The following is a 16,569-nucleotide window of genomic DNA, read 5'->3' as shown; positions in this document are numbered from 1 at the left end:
TGCCAAGGGCTTATTTGTCTTCTTTTACTTACTCACATATGAAACTATCAAAGAAGAAATATTTAACAGAAGAGAAAATTTACCATTTTAATCTTCAAACCAAGTCTCTGTTCCTAGAGGGGAGATTTCAGGTAGTAAGGGGAAGATTTTCATACGGCAGCTTTCAGCAACACCAGTTTGCATGCGGTAGCTCAGAGCCCAGCCCAGGGGCTCTCAGTCTCTGCCTGTTTTAAGAGGGAGCTTAGTATTTTTTAAATTTAAATTCAATTAATTAACACATAATGTATTATTAGTTTCAGAGGTAGAGGTCAGTGATTCATCAGTCTTATATAACATCCAGTGCTCATTACGTCACGTCACGTGACCTCCTTAATGTCCGTCCCCTTTACCCCACCCCAGCAACCCTCAGTTTGTTTCCTATGATTAAGAGTCTCTTATCATTTGTTGAGGGAGCTTAATATTAATGGGGGAGTGTCTTGGGTTCTTCTTATACTGTGTGATGAATTTGTCAATCTCCAAATGAAATAGCAAGGGATTCATTAGTTCACCCATTGCTTCCATTCAATAGATACTGTTTAAATGTCTACCATATGTCAGACTCTGTGTTAGGTGCTGGGGATAACCAAATAAAGGAAATTAAGGTTCTTCTCAAGGAACTGGTAGACTAGAGCAGTGGTTCTCTAAGTGTGATCTTGGACCAGCAGCAGTAGCATTCCTGGGAACTTCTTAGAAAAGCAAATTCTCATGCCCCACCCCAGACCTACTAAATCAGAAAGTCTGGGGGTGGGGCCCAGCACTGTGTTTTAACAAGTCCTACGTTGCCTTAGATAAAGTTTGATAACCACTGGTCTCTAGGAGGAGCATCAGTTGAGCAGACTGTGGTAGGTACAGTGGGGATGGAGAGGGGGCTGGAGGCTTTAGGCCTGCTTCTACAAGAAGGCAATGTTTGAACTCTTAGAATAGTTGATGCAGAGTGGGGAGAGGTGCTCCTGGAGAGGTCAGCAGGGACCACACAAAGAAGTTGGCATTTTACTCTGAATGCAGTGTGGACTCTTCCTGACCCTATATCCGTGTCATTTGTACTTGGTATCATCTTTCGGCCAGTCTTTCAGCTGAGTGGTGCTGGGCTTGAGCCCTATGCTTCACATGCTCCCATAGAAATGAAAAGTTAGAGACATCTAGACATAATTCCTCTTGCATTAAAATATTGAACCCAGTAAGTGTTACATAAACATTTGGTGAATGAACATGGAAAAATGGACAAAGTAGGACTTGTGAACGCAAGGAAAATGTATAATGTGAACATATCAGAGTAAGCATGGTTTCTGTACTAATTGAAAATCCCATGGTTTTAAAAGATTACACAAACCTTTACTGATTTACTTGAAGAAGAGAATGTCTCTCCCATTCCTCAGAGGAAGCAGAACCACCATGTATGAGGGAGATGGAGAGAGCAGCAAGCCTTGCTGCTTCTCTGCCTGGTCATCTCCAGTCCCCTGGGTTTGCCTCCACATTTGCACAGATCAGTTACCCAGCACCACCTTGCTCCGGGAAACATACACATAGTATTTTTAACATATTCAACAATGCCGTCGGCCCGCATTTAGAAAGGAACTAAAAATCTCAGGGTACTGGAGTCCAAAGAAGAAAATGATTTATCCAGAGATCACTGGGAAGAACATTGCTCTGCACTCAGCATCAACCTGAGCCGAGGAAACGGGTGGAAGGAGGGTAAGTGACTTGTTCAAAGTCAACATGCTTGGAATGGGAACAGCTGGGATCTGAAACCAGGACTGTGTAAGGGGGATTTGTCACACTGCTCCATAGGACCAGAGGGAGACTGAGTGTCCTAGCCCAGGAGATGGCCTGTTAAAGTCCAGACCTGCCAGGATTACTCATTCATTCTTTACTGGCTCTCCAAGCAGCTTTTGTTTCCCGGCAAATTCAATTTCTACAGCGTGTGCCTCACCATGACTACACATAGATCTAAACTCGTGCAAAAGATACAAATTGTTTGTTTTCAAGTACAGTGAATACTTGGATTTAACCTTTTACTGTATTGTAGCTAATGATTTATGGGATTTGTTTTTATGGTCTCTGTCCAAACAATAAATGATTGTTTTATATTTATAGCCACACAAGGAACAATCTTCATAGATCTCAATTGCCAAATTTTTCGTTTTATTGCCCCACCATTATATGACTCTTTGTCTCTTCAAATGGCATGTGGCCTAGGCACAAAGTGGACTGACTTCTCATGACTAAGATTTTTTTTTTTAAGGATTTTATTTATTTATTTGTCAGAGAGAGAGAGAGAGCACAAGGAGGGGGAGCGTCAGAGGGAGAGGGAGAAGCAGAGTCCCTGCTGAGCAGGGAGTCCGATGCTGGGCTCTATCCTAGAACCCTGTGATCGTGACCTGAGCCCAAGGCAGATGCTTAACTGACTGAGCCACCCAGGCATCCTTCATGTAAGACTTTTATACACTAAATGTAATGGTTGGGATTAAGTCACTGCATAAATGCTGAAAAAACAAGTATATACATACATATGTATGTACCTACATGTCTATGTGTAGATACCAAAAATCTATTTTACAGCATATTCTTGTACCTAGCATGGATAAGGTACTGTATATTATAGGTTTTTGTCAAAACTGAAGGAGAAGGGTAATAAATCATGTATTAAAAAAAAAAGCCTCACCCATTTAATTCTGTGGTTTTTTTCTTTCCTATACTTACAACAAACAATGAAACAAATAGATTTTGGTTAAAAAAGAAAGCTTTCTATAGTTTTATTTCAAAAACTATTGGCAAAATTTTATAGAAGACACATTTCCTGACTTCTCATTTCTGTGTTCTGGCTTATAAAAAAAATACGTCACGATACAAGCTAAACAGTTAATAGTCACTTTCTATCATTTCAGTTGGACTGTAAGCTTTTTTTTCCCCCCAGATAATTGTAAGTGTGTTTGTTTTTCTATATTCTTCTACTACAGCAAATTGTGAGGAAAATATAATAAGAGACTCAGAGGAGGAAGAAATCAAGAAAAATAACACCTCTTTCAAACATGGGAGCAGCTGTTTCTTGGATGTATGGTGGAGTCTCCTGGGAACCAAGCCGACTTCGAGAAGGTCTGCCCTGTGTCTAGTGGCTCTTGTCATGATGGATAAACTAGAATTGACTCAGTACAGCTTAAGAGAAGAGTTCCCTCTCCTTTCCTTATTTTCTTTGCCTTCTCTTAGTTAAACCCAGCAGATAGTAACTCAGATTAAAACCTGCTATCTGGATATAAACAACAGTGCTGATTAAAAGGATCCCTTTGCCAAGGGAGATTCAGTTGGAATGCCCATTTTTCATTCAAATGTTCCAGCCTAGTAAAAGTAGCTTCCAGCTCTAAATATATTGAATCACCATTAACCTACTGGAAAAATGAGAACACAAATACACACTTTCTTATTCGATGAACATGGCAGGTTGTCTGATAAAGCAAACAAACAGTAGAATTTATTTACAGCTCTCCAAGGGTCTTGACAGAATCCCTTCTGTCAGAGAAACACAATTCCCTTCTCTTACTGCAGACCTACTGGAATCCTGAGATGTGAATCCTTTGGAGTTTGGAGTTGTGTGCTCATTTGTTTGTAATGGATATTGGTTAGAGTGCTCCATGAGGAGAAAATGTTCTAGGTCCTTGCAACCCAGAGTGGCCCAGGACCTGCAGCAGCTAACATCATGTGGGAGCTTGTTACTACTGCGGAATCGGGATTTCCGTTGTTCACCTTCTGAACTTGAATCTGAATTTTAAAAGCCCTTGGGTGATTTGTATATATATTAAAATTTGATAAGCATTGTTACAGCAATCGTTCTCAAACTTTAACCTGGATCAGACTCTTTGGGGGGGTTTATTAAAACAAATTGTTAGGTTCTATTCCCTAGAGATTCTGATTCAGTAAGTCTGGGGTGCTGAGAACTTACGTTTCTCACGTTCGTTCCCAGGTGATGCCGATGCTGCTGACCCAGAGACCACACTGAGAACCACTCAAGGCAGTGCTATCTGATAGAATTATGACGTGAGCCACATATGTAATTTAGAATTTTCTAGTAGCCACATTTTAAGAGTAAAAAGTGAAGTTATTTTTAATATCTTTTATTTAAGGTAATGTATCCAAAATGGTGTTTCAACATCTGAGTAATACAAAAAATTATTAGTGAACTATTTTACTTTTTTTTTTCATAGTGAGTCTAAATTCCAGTGTGTCTTATACTTACAGCACATTTAAATTCAGGGTAGCCATCTTTCAAATGTTCAATAGCCACATGTGGTGGCTTAGGGCTACCTTACCAGACAGTGTACTAGAGCATTGGTTTTCCAAAGTTACTTCGGGGACAGTCACTGTTTGTGAAACTTGCATGGACCTCAGGAGAAATGAGAAACATATGCTGAGTTTACACAATTAATTAATTTATAGATATATTTATTTACTTAAGAGAGAGAGCATATACATGCACGAGCAGGAGCAGGGGCAGGGGCAGAGGAAGAGGGAAAGGGAGAGAAGCAGACTCCGCACTGAGCTCAGAGCCCAGCACCAGCCGATCCCACCACCCGGAGATCATGACTTCATGCAAAATCAAGAGTCAGATGCTCAATTGACCGAGCCACCCAGGCGCCCCTGAGTTTTCAATTTAAATGATGCTCCTTTATTCTGAGGTCCTCTTTCCTCATTTTTGCTTGAAATGGTCTCTATTTTTTTTTCTGTTTAGGTTTTTATTTTATTTTATTTTTTTAAAAGATTTTATTTATTTAACAGAGGGACAGCCAGCGGGAGAGGGAACACAGGCAGGGGGAGTGGGAGAGGAAGAAGCAGGCTCCCAGCGGAGGAGCCTGATGTGGGGCTTGATCCCAGGACTATGGGATCACGCCCTGGGCCGAAGGCAGTCGCTTAATGACTGAGCCACCCAGGCGCCCCTAGGTTTTTATTTTATCTCCAGTATAGGTAACATAGTGTTATAGTAGTTTCAGGTGTACAACATAGTGAGTCAACACTTGCACACATGATCCGAGCTCAGCACAAGTCTCTCTTTAATGCCGTACTTTTCAAAGTGTGGTTCCCCAGACCAGCAGTATCAGCATCACGTGGGAACTTGTTAGAAATGCAAATTCTTGGGCCCCATGGCAGTCCTCTGAATTAGCAACTCTGCAGGTGCGGCCCAGCAGTCTGTGTCTTCTCAGCCCTCCAGGTGTGCATGCTGAAGTTGGAGAACCACTGCTTTAACAAAATGATGGTGATAAAATAAGGAGTAGGTTTTAATGATTTTTTTATAACTGTAATTGGCAAAATAAGAAATTGGCAACATTATGATAGTCCCTCAATCAAAGCATGCATTTTTTGTTAGTTTATGAAATCTGAAAGTCAGAAAACCAATGTGCTGGAGGTTAGTTAAATAATATTTAGTGCTGCTGTGGATAATAAATAGTTCAAAAAATAGGAAAAGGCCAGGAAAATGAGTGTGTATATAAGCATACAAATGAGTTCCAGAAAGTCAATGCTTGTATTCTCATTAGTAACACCTTCATGCAATTACTGCTGGAAAATGAATATACTCACTAAACAACACTTACTAAGAAAATGCACATTTCCTATGCAAAATATTGAAATTAGTCGGAAGAAAAAATATTGATGATCTCATTCTCTAGTCCTCTGGTAATTAGTCAGTTTTTGGCTTTTATTGCTACAAAAGTTGTTTTACAAAAATTATAATATCTGATCTTTAAAAAATCAGGAAACAAAACCTTTTACGAATTGTGTATTTCCTTTTAGAAATGTTACTAAATAAGGCATAGTGTTAGCGTATTACATTTCGTGCCTGCAGCCAACTGAGGGCTGGAGTAATATCGAAATGGGATTGAGTAGGTGAAATATGAAAGATAATACAAGGAATTAAGCATGAATGATTGGACAAGTTGAACAAAAAGAAAATCTAATAACCTTAAGAAACAGATACATATGCTCAGGAGAGCTGTGAGACTCAGAATTTCAGTCCTGCGTTCAGTTTCCGTCTCTATATTTGATGTTAGCCATTCTATTCCAAGGCTCAATTTCCCTAAATATAAATGAATTGCAATGGCCTAATATGTCAAGACTGTTGATTAGTGAACCAATGTGGTTGGGTGTTTGTTTGGTTTTTTTTTTTAGTGAACCAGTGTTCTTAAAATTTTTTAGATCCCAGAGGAAAATAGTCTTAAGAAGTCCAGAGCATTATTATTTCCCTTTTACAAGAAGTTCCTGTTAGGCCCAATTCAGAGGAAATTCAGGGATATAAAGAGAAAAGATGTGATAAAAATGACCGGTTCTATTGTTCTTTGTGAATAAGGTACCTACTTCTACTTAATGCTAAAATTAGAAATCTCCTTTGTAGTTTGGAGGTCTAATAGGCCTCTGGGTTTGGTAGGTGGGTCTCTATTTTTAATCTTTAAAGCTGAAGCCAAGTGGATCATTATTCCTTTGGAGACCATAACGCTGTGCTGTCAGAGTATGTAGTCACACGCCACGTGGGGCTGTTGAGCGCTTGAAATGAGGCTAGTCCAGATGGAGATGTGCTGTTCGGTGTAAAATACACACTGAATTTTGAAAATTTAGTATGAAAAAGAATGTAAAACATCTCACTGATAACTTTAAAGATATTGATCAGAAGTTGAAATGAGGCTGCTACAGTTTAAAATGACATCTTTGGCTTATGCTGTATTTCTATTGGATGGCATTGCTATTGAGTGCTATTTCTTGAGTGTTATGAATGCTGTTAAGAATTGAGGAGATATGACATAATTTTCTACCATGTTTTGAGTTACTGAAAACCAACACTGTTCAACTGAAACCTGTTGCTAGATACACAGGGATTGTACATAAAAGTACTTCTTTCCAATTTGATCATAAAGAAACTTCAGGTTCTGGGACTCCCTTTCACAAGTGTGAAAGAGGAAACTGAAATAATTATCTTATGTAATTCAGGAAAAAACAGTTTGGTTTGAAAAAATCCAGATAATCAAGGCAAATATCAAAATCCTTTAAATATGTATTTTTTTACTTCAAAATATAGTAGCATACAAAAGAACATATGAAAGTATATGTGTATAGTTTAAAGAAAAATAAAATGGATTCTTTTGTATCTAGCTAGCACTGAGGCTGAGAAATAGAACATTATCATATCCCAGAAATCCCCTTTGTCTCCTTCTCCTTCTCCACTGGGAGTATCTGCAATTCTGAACTTTGTTAATCCATTTCTTGCTTTTCTTAATGGTTATCACTGCCTATTTATATGTTCCCTAAACATTGTATTGTTTAGTTTTTAAACTTTATATGAGTGAAAACATGCCCTACATATTCTTCTGTGACTTGTTTCTTTTAACATTTTGTTTATTTTTGAGATCCATTCACGTGGGCTTATAGCTGTAATAAACTAATTTTTATTGCAGTATGGTATTTGATTATGAAAGTGTAACACAACTTATTGATCTAGTCTGTTGAATGCATCGAGGTTGTTTTCTGGCTTTCACGCAGTAAACAATGTTGTTATCCATATCCTTCTGCATGTCTCCTGGTGCACATCTACAGGTTTCTCTAGGATACATAGTTAAGAATGGAAACGTATATATGCTTAATTTTACTAGGTAGTACCAAGCTGTCTTCCGAAACTGTACCAGTTTCCTTTCTCACTAGCAGAGTGTGAACATTCTTGTGCCACCTCAGTCTTGTAAAAGGAAGTATCACACTTCTTAAGTCTGGCAGTTTGGGAATGGGCTTTCACAGTTTGAAATTCCATAATTTGCCAGGAAGTTGAACATCTTTTCTTGTGTTTATGGGCTATTTCTGCTCCATTTTTTCTATTTGGGTATTTGTCATTCCTGCTGATTTGCAGAAGTTTTCATAGATATTTGCATTCTGATGCTTGATGTGCTGCAATTATCTTCTCTCAGTTTGGGCTTGTCTTTTCACCTCTTATAATTCTTTTCAATCGACAGAACACATTAATTTCAGTGTAGTAAATATTTTCCTTTGTAATTTAAACTTTCAATGTTTGGTTTAAGACCTCTCCCTACTTTGAGACCATAAAGATGCTCGACTTATTGTCTTCTCAAAGTTTTATAGAGCTACCTTTCACATGTAAGTTTTTAATTGACCTGGAACTGATGTTTGTTTATTGTGTGAAGTAAAAGTTTAATTTTTTCACATTGAAAACAAATCGCTCCACCACTATTTATTGAAAACAATCCATCATTTCCCCATTGATCTGCATTAGCACCTCTGTCATATGTTAAATGGCAATTTATGTGTGGTTTGTTTCTGGACTCTTTATGTTGTTCCATTGGTCCAAGTTTCTATATCCCGCTCCCTTCTTAAAAATTATATGCCACATTATATAGCTCTTCATTCATTAAAGTCTTCTTTAATATCTATCAATAAAGATTTATGCTTTTTCCCTTGAAGTCCTTACACATCCTTTGTTAGATTTATTCCTAAGCACATCATATTTTTGATGCTGTAAGAAATGACATCTTTAAATTTTTTTTCTGTTTATTATTGGTATATAGAAATACAACAGATTTTGCATAATGATTTTATATTTAGCATGTTTACTGAACTTTTTATTTTTATAGTTGCTATTTGTAGACAATTACATCATTTTAAATAATGAGAGATTTGTTTCTTCTTTCTGAATTCTTGTACCTTGTTTCTTTTTCTTACTTTATTGGTCTGGTCTGGACCTCCAGTTTAATTTTGTGTAGAAGTGGGGATAGTAGGTAAACTACCCAATTCCTGATCTTTAAATGGAATGCTTTGAAAATTTCAAAATTGAATATGTTGTTTGTTATAACCTTTTAGGTAGATATCCTGTAACAGATTAAGGAAGTTCATTTTAATTCATGATTTATTAATAATTTTTACTATTAAAGGATGTCGAATTTATCAAGGGAATTTGTTGTGATAGTCACAATTTTCTCCTTCAGTACGTTAATGTAGCCAATAACATTATTTATTTTTCCTTTTTAACTCATTTTTATTCCTGAATAAGCCCACTTGCTCATTTGTGTGTGTGTGTGTGTGTGTGTGTGTGTGTGTGTGTGTATTTTTAATACTTGAAAAGATTTGGTTTGCTAGTGTTTTGTCTGGGACTTTTGCATTTATATTCACAAGTAAGATTGGTCTGTAAATTCCTCTGTTTGAATATCACTTTTGAATTTTGGTATTAAGGTTATACTAGCGTCAAAAAAATGAGTGGAGTAATGTCTTTTTTCCCCCTCCATAATATGAAATAGATTGTGTAAAATGAAACTGTTTTTTGAATGATTAGTACCAGTAATTCTCCTGGGTTGTTTTCTTTGAAGAAGATTTTAAACTGATGACCTAAATCTCTTTAACAGTTACAGGACCAGGGATGCCTGGGGGGTTCAGTCGGTTAAGCGCCTGCCTTTAGCTCAGGTCGTGATCCCAGGGTCCTGGGATCCGGTCCTGCATCGGACTCCTTGCTCAGTGGGGAGTCTGCTCCTCCTTCTCTCGCTCCTCCCTCCTCCTGCTCCTCTTGCTGCCGTTACCCCTGCTTGTGCTCTCTTTCTCTCTCTCTGGCAAATAAAGAAATAAAATCTTTTTAAAAATGTAAAAAAAAAACAGTTACAGGACCACTCAGGTTTTTGCTTGCTTCTTGAGTCAGTTTTGATAAGTTGTATTTTATGAGTCATTCAGCTACGTTTTCAAGTTTATTGGAATAATGCTCATATATCTCCTAATTATCTAATGTTTGTTGCATCCTAATATATGTCCCCTTTTTATTTCTTATACTTATATAATATTTTCATGTTATAATGCATTGTTTTAATTTAATTTTAATTTTGGGGTCTTCTCTCTTGTTTCTTACTATTATCACAGGTTTGTAAATTTTACTAGCTTTTTCAGAAAACCAACTTTTGATTATTAAATCTTTCATTTTCTACTTATTTTCTCCTAACTTTATTATTTCCTTTCTTATCATTGGGTTTTTCTGTCCTTTTGTTAACTTTTTAAAGATAGACATAAGTTTCATTTTTTTTCTTTTTAAGATTTAAAAATAAATTTTAAGTAATGTTTATACACAACATGGGCTCGAACTTACAACCCTGAGCTCAAGAGTCACATGCTCTATCGACTGAGCCAGCCAGGTGCCCCAGTTTTCATTACTTTTTAGCTTATTTTCTATTTTAAAATTAAAGCTGCATATTTTCCTGTAAGTTCTTTAGCTCCATAATGTAAAATTTTAATGTTACATATGTTTTGATATGTACTATTTTGTTATTCAGTTCTGAATGTTTTCTGATGTCCATTATAGTTTCTTCTTTGATCCTTGAGTAATTTAAAAGGGTGTTTCTTAATTTCCAAACGTATAGGAATTTTTCTAATTATGTGTTTTTGGTTGCAAATCCATTGTGGTTGGAGAACTTCATCTGTATGATACTGTTTTTGGGGGGTAGGGCTACATTTGTTGACACTTCTTTGAAAACACCATTTGATTAAGATGTTTCAAGAGTGTTTGGAAAGAATGTACATTTTGAACCATTAAGTGCAGTATTCAATATATGTTCATTAGTTTAAATTTATTCACTGTGTTGTTTAACATTTCTATAAAACTACTGATTTTTATGTTATCTCAACACTCAGTTACTGAGAAAGTGAGTTGAAATTTTCAGTATGGTAGAGGATTTGTCAATTTTCCTTGCTTTGTGTATTTCAGGGCTTTAACTAGGTATAGGCACCTTAGAATTAATATCTTCCAAATGAGTTGATTTTCTAATCATTATGTAATGATTGTTTTTGTGTCTAATAAGATTTGTCTATAAATGTGTTTGTCTAATGGACCTGGCCATACCAGGTTACTTCTTTCTTTCTTTCTTTCTTTCTTTCTTTCTTTCTTTCTTTCTTTCTTTCTTTCTTTCTCTTTCTTTCTTTCTTTCTTTCTTTCTTTCTTTCTAAGATTTTATTTATTTATTTTTCAGAGAGAGAGAGATAGAGAGAAAGTGCTCACACACAAGCAGGGGGAGGGGCAGAGGGAGAGGGAGAGAGACAAGCAGACTCCCCACTGAGCAGGAAGGCCAGTGCTCAATCCCAGGACCCTGGGATCATGACCTGAGTCAAAGGCAGATGCTAACCCGCTGAGCCACCCTGGTGCCCCTCTTTGGTATTTACCTTGTTTACCCTTCTGTATCTTTTTACTTTTACATTCTCAGTCTGTGTTTTTAAGCTTTAGACATATCTCTTATAAATAACATAAAAAAAGGTTAAAAAAAAACCCCTCTAGTTTAGCATCTTTGTCTTATAATTGAAGCAGTTAATCTGCTTATATTTGTTGCAATTGCAGACATATTTAGGTTTATTTTTATTGTCTTCTATGTTTTCCATTTGTCCCACCTTTTCTATACTAATATTCTGTATCTGATAATTTAAGTAGTTGAAGTATTTTGGGTCTGTTTGTGTTAACTTTTGTTTCTGCTGGCTCTTACTCATGGCTTTGATTTCTTCTTTAGTAATTTTGACTCTTACATTGTTTAGTTTTCCTTGGAAAAGCATCCATTGAGATTCTTTGTATCCTACATTGAAAGAGTCTATTTCCTACAAAGGATTTGCATTTGTTTTTGTTAGACACTTGGGACATTACCAGTCCAGGACCACTTTGAATACAATTGACTTCAGGTTTTATTTAGGCTGCTTCAAAAGTGAAAATCTGTTGTGCTAACTTGTGGAAGGGTAGTTTGTGGTTATGAATTCTCAGGGTATAATTTTCCCCCACTCTACTCACTGCCAAGTTTTGAGACTGCTAGTTTTCCATGCAATTTTTTTGGGGAGGGAATGGTGGAAATGGGTGGTTTATTTTAGTCCCCTCTTTCACTGAGTTTCCGTGTTTGTGCCCAGTTTTATGAGGGTTCTAATATAAAACACTGCAATGTGGGTGGTCCTGGGGTTTTGTTTTGTGTTTCCAGAACACAAAAATTTGTGCTCAAGTTCACTGGGTGCAGCAAAAGCTCTGAGGGAAGAGTCGATTCAGTACTGCATTTCTAGGTATTCCTCATTCTTTTGCTTTCATTTGGATGCATTCAAGATGTCCCTCTATTATAGCCAGCATTTTTAGTCATTTCCAGGAAAGGTTGGTACTGAGACTTAGTCTGATATGTTGCTAGAAATTGAATTATCTAGATAAATCCTCACTTTTGATAAAGGTTTGCTTATCAATTACAGAATTGTGGAGGGTCTTGCTGGTAGGTAGAATTTACATAATCACTGACTAGCGTCATTCCTTGAACTTCCAGGTATAGCTGGTAAGGGAAGGAAAGGCAAGGGTACTTAAAAAAGAGATGATATATAATTCCATACAGTTTGAGAACAAAGTGTGGAAAAGAAACTATGTATTGACCCTCTACTTAATAAATATTAAATCATTATGCTAGTCCTCCACCTATGTTATCTCCCTACAATACTCTTGTAAAGCAGACATAATTATGGATTATTTTACAGATGATATAGGAGCTAATATTAGTGTTTACTGCATGTTAGGTCATTGCCAAGTAATTTACATGCATTTTTTTTCAATTAGCACCATTTTATAGATGAGGAGACAGAGGTTTAGAGAGTTACTTTCTCAATGTCACTCAGCCATGAACCAAACTCCTGGAGAGTGTTTTTAGATAATGGTATTTGTCCTCTTCAGAATCTCGCCAGCTTTGCCTCCTCCTGTCTTCAACAGAATAGTTCTAAAGTATTAGCGACAACGAATGCCTATTATGTACCAGATACTCTTCTAACAGCTGTATGTGTGTTACTCATTTAATGCTAACAACAAACCTATAAGGTGGGTTTTATTATCATTGTCTTCATTCTAAAAATAAGGAAATTGGAGTTTAGAGAGTTTAAGTAACTCGCCCAAGGTCATACAACTCATAAGTGAGGAAGCGGTATTTGAGGATGGATGTTCTGTGTCTATTGTCCGTGCTCTTGACTACCATGATATACTGTGTCTCAAAACATGAAGCAAGGCTTGAAGACTAGAAACGAGAGTCTGCTTTGGAACAGAATCGGGATTTCTTGCTAACAAGTAGCCCAAGCATAATCACCAGAATCAGGGGGTGATTAAATAAGTGAGGGGATAAAGAGAAGGATGGTATTGTGGTTTAGGCCTCTTGATCTTAAAGTGAACTATGGAATGGAAAGGCCATCTGCCATTGCCCAGATTGATGACCAGTGAGAAAACTGTTGTCTTGGGGAGAACCAGTGCACGGAAGTGAAGAGATCAGCAGAGAAATACAGTTCTCCTGAGACCCACTGTCAATTTCTTCTTGTACTTGCATTTAGCTAGGTGAAAATTATCCAGTGAAACAGTGGAGAGTTACTGGAACTCTTGGGTATGTTACTAATTTTAGAAATAGCACTCATAACCTACTCTTTCATTCCTTGAGAGTAATGGCCCGAAGGATTACCAATGGGTTAAAATATTTTGCAATCCATTTATGACACCATTAAATATAAGTGGTTCTGTTTGCCTGGCTTAAATACTCATTTACTCTGTGAGAGTGAGCAAATGGGAATTTTAGGGTTCAAGCTTTAAATTATTTTGGTGAAATTTAAACCAAAGGAAGAAATATAGTGACTTGCTCTAAATAAAAAATTTATGTCTCCCAAAAATAATAAACCCCAAACTTGAACCACAGAGCCCTTCTCTAGAGGAAACTGAAAGAGTATTTTTTCTTCCAAAGTTGTCACTTTCATTTAGCCTTCCAGTAGCTGTGATTAATATATAGGGGCATCTCAGCTTGAGCTTGAGGTGGGGTTTGACTATGTGTGGGTGTGCATGGGATGGCACCTAAAGGGTATTATGAATGGAGGTCTGGAGAGCTTCCAAGGAGAGAACTCATTTTAAAGAAAGAAGGTGTCAGGCACGCCTGACCCAGTGATCGAGATCTGGTTACTGTGGGGAGCGTGTTGCCTATAAAAGTCAAACCACAACCAAAATCCAAGATCCTTTTTTTCCCCAAATTTCTCTGTATTTATTTACATTATTAAGTTTTTGTTTTAATTTCAGTATAGTTAACATACAGTATTATAATAGTTTCAGGTGTACAATATAGTGAAAACCCCAAAATTCTGTATGGCTCAGTCATACAAACGTCACTTTGTGTTGGAACTTTTGAACGTGTTGTAATGTCAACCCTCATCAACATCAGGGAGGTGTTGGGCATCATCCCCATCCCGCCGCACATCTCTGGTTCCTCTGGTGGCAGAAGGGCGGCAGTGTGGTCTGGCAAAGCATGCAAGCCTGGTGTCATGGAAGTGCCCAGCGGATGTCAGAGACAGCCAAGCAGATGCTCAGATTCTTCGTGAGCACACCCGAAACACCCGACTTCAGAGAGCACTTGTATTTCCAGAAGCACTCGAGAAATTGTATAGGTTGTTGAGGTCCTGCCAGGTGGATGCAAGGACCACCAGAATTTGAGTTCTAATTTGAGTTCTGTGATTCTGTGTATATTCACAGGTTGAGGAGGCCTGGGGAAACTTGGGTTGCAGTCCTATTTGGCAAGAAAATTTTCAGTACAACCAGAGGCCACCAACAGATGTAATCATGCCGCTGAGCATACAGACGCCATAGGATTTGGTATCCTTAAAGAACTTTCTAAAGTGGGCAAAGATGATCAAAAGGTAACAAACTTCCAGTTATAAGATAAATAAGTTGTGGGATGTAATGTACAGCATGACGACTATAGTTAACAATATGGTATTGTATATTTGAAAGCTGTTGTTTACTTAACAAGAAGAAGACACCTGGTTGGCTCAGTTAGTACAGCTTCCAACTCTTGATCTTGGGGTCATGAGTTTAAGCCCAATGTTGGGCACAGATATTACCTTAGGAAAAAAAAAGGAAAGTTGCTAAGAGAGTAGATCTTAAAAGTTCTCATAATAAGAAAAAATATTTGTAAATATGTGCGGTGATAGATGTTAACTGAACTTATTGTAATAATTATTTTGATATATATGATATATATATGTTATGTTGCATACCTAAAACTAATACAATGTTATATGTCAATTATATTGCAATAAAACTGGAAAAAAAAAGGGCTTTCTAAGCATGCATTAATTGACATATCACTGTTTTGAAGTTTAGCATTTTTATATTCTTAGGGTTTGAACTTGAAAATAGAATCCGACTACATGAGTAAATTAAAGACTTTACATTAATGATCCTTTAGTATTTGGATTTTGTTACTTTTCATCTCATATTAGGTAGAGAAGGCTTTGAGGAAGAATGGCTAATGGTCAACAGTCAGAAAAAGAAATAGTAGTTTTAAAATTTCCACTGGTGAAATAAATGATTATTTTCCAATACCTATTTATTTACTAGTGCATTTCACAGAGTAATTGGCTAATAAGTATTTGTTAAATAAATTTTAACAAATTTATTTTCTGATAAGGCCAATGTGGCCTCAGGAAGCTTAATTTACCAGTTTCGGTTCAACTAACAATGCCAAGGCTTAAAAACAAATTAAGAAGACTTAATTTGAGATCAGGAAAAAAACCATGAACATGTCAGAGCCTGCAAAAACATAACATGCAAATTTTTTTTGTTAACCTCTCTCCATATTCTTATTGTGTATCCATTGCTACACAGAAACAAATGCTCTATAGATGTAGTATAAACTATTCTTAGTTATTATTTTTATTAGTGAAATTAGAGTATGTCTGATTTCTATTTAATTTAATTTTATTTTATTTGAGCTTTACATAATTACTCAGGGAAATTCTTGTTAGAGTGGACAGGAATCTCTGGGTGGTCCAGAGGTGTCTGTTTCTCCTGGGCGAAGTCAGGGGCAGGGAGGAAGTCCACAGTCAATTTTAATGAAGACTGTGGGCAGGATTGGGTTAATCCTGGCCCCATCAGGTACTGTAAATTTTTATTTCATTACCATTTGGTTTAACGACTGAAATAATAGAAATAGAAATTTTATGGCAAAGTAGAATTTACCTGTTGACTATTTTGGTGGAAAATGGAGAATAGACTTCTAATTTAGGAGTCTCTGTCTTCATTATTATAAATCATTATAGTAACTTTATAGTCCTATTAACATTTATGAAGTAGTCACAGTGAGAGGATCTATAGAATGATGATTTGAGAACTTGTTTAAGAAAAGGCTGGGTCTGAACTCAGTGCCGTTCAAAAATGTTACAGCAATACTGTGTAATTTTTCTCTTTTTATTGTTTTGCTTGTTTTGGACTAATAATTGAAATTTTGAAATGTTCTTGTATTGCATTACCACCCTGACGATGCTGATTGAAAGCTATCTTGGAAGCTTGGGGAAAGATTTGGTAGAGAGAATTACTGTTTCACTTTTTTACTTTATTCCACACAGATTCTTTGGGAAAACCCCGAGAAAATTACCTACTTGAGTTTTTTTAATGTCTAAAATGTCTATAATCCTCTTCCTTTGAAAAGTTGATGAAATGTGTATATAACTTTAAACTGTATTTTATCAAGTCTTTATATCCTGGATTACAAGGTACTG

At 36.7% G+C, this 16,569-nt stretch overlaps 1 long non-coding RNA gene across 1 annotated transcript in view; it reads left to right on the top strand.

Moving 5' to 3' along the window:
* Positions 1-15,032, top strand: part of LOC123000648 (uncharacterized) — a 101,012-nt gene extending 85,980 nt beyond the window's left edge. Inside the window, exons 9-10 of the long non-coding RNA XR_008961539.1 lie at positions 2,997-3,132; positions 14,543-15,032. This is a non-coding gene — a long non-coding RNA (uncharacterized LOC123000648). The remainder of the gene's footprint in view (positions 1-2,996; positions 3,133-14,542) is intronic.
* Positions 15,033-16,569: the final 1,537 nt, after the last annotated feature.

This window comes from Ursus arctos, unplaced genomic scaffold, assembly GCF_023065955.2.
Source record: "Ursus arctos isolate Adak ecotype North America unplaced genomic scaffold, UrsArc2.0 scaffold_1, whole genome shotgun sequence".
Lineage (NCBI taxonomy): Eukaryota > Metazoa > Chordata > Mammalia > Carnivora > Ursidae > Ursus > Ursus arctos.
The sequence above is the reverse complement of the archived record's forward strand: the minus strand, read 5'-3'. Positions and strand labels throughout refer to the sequence as shown.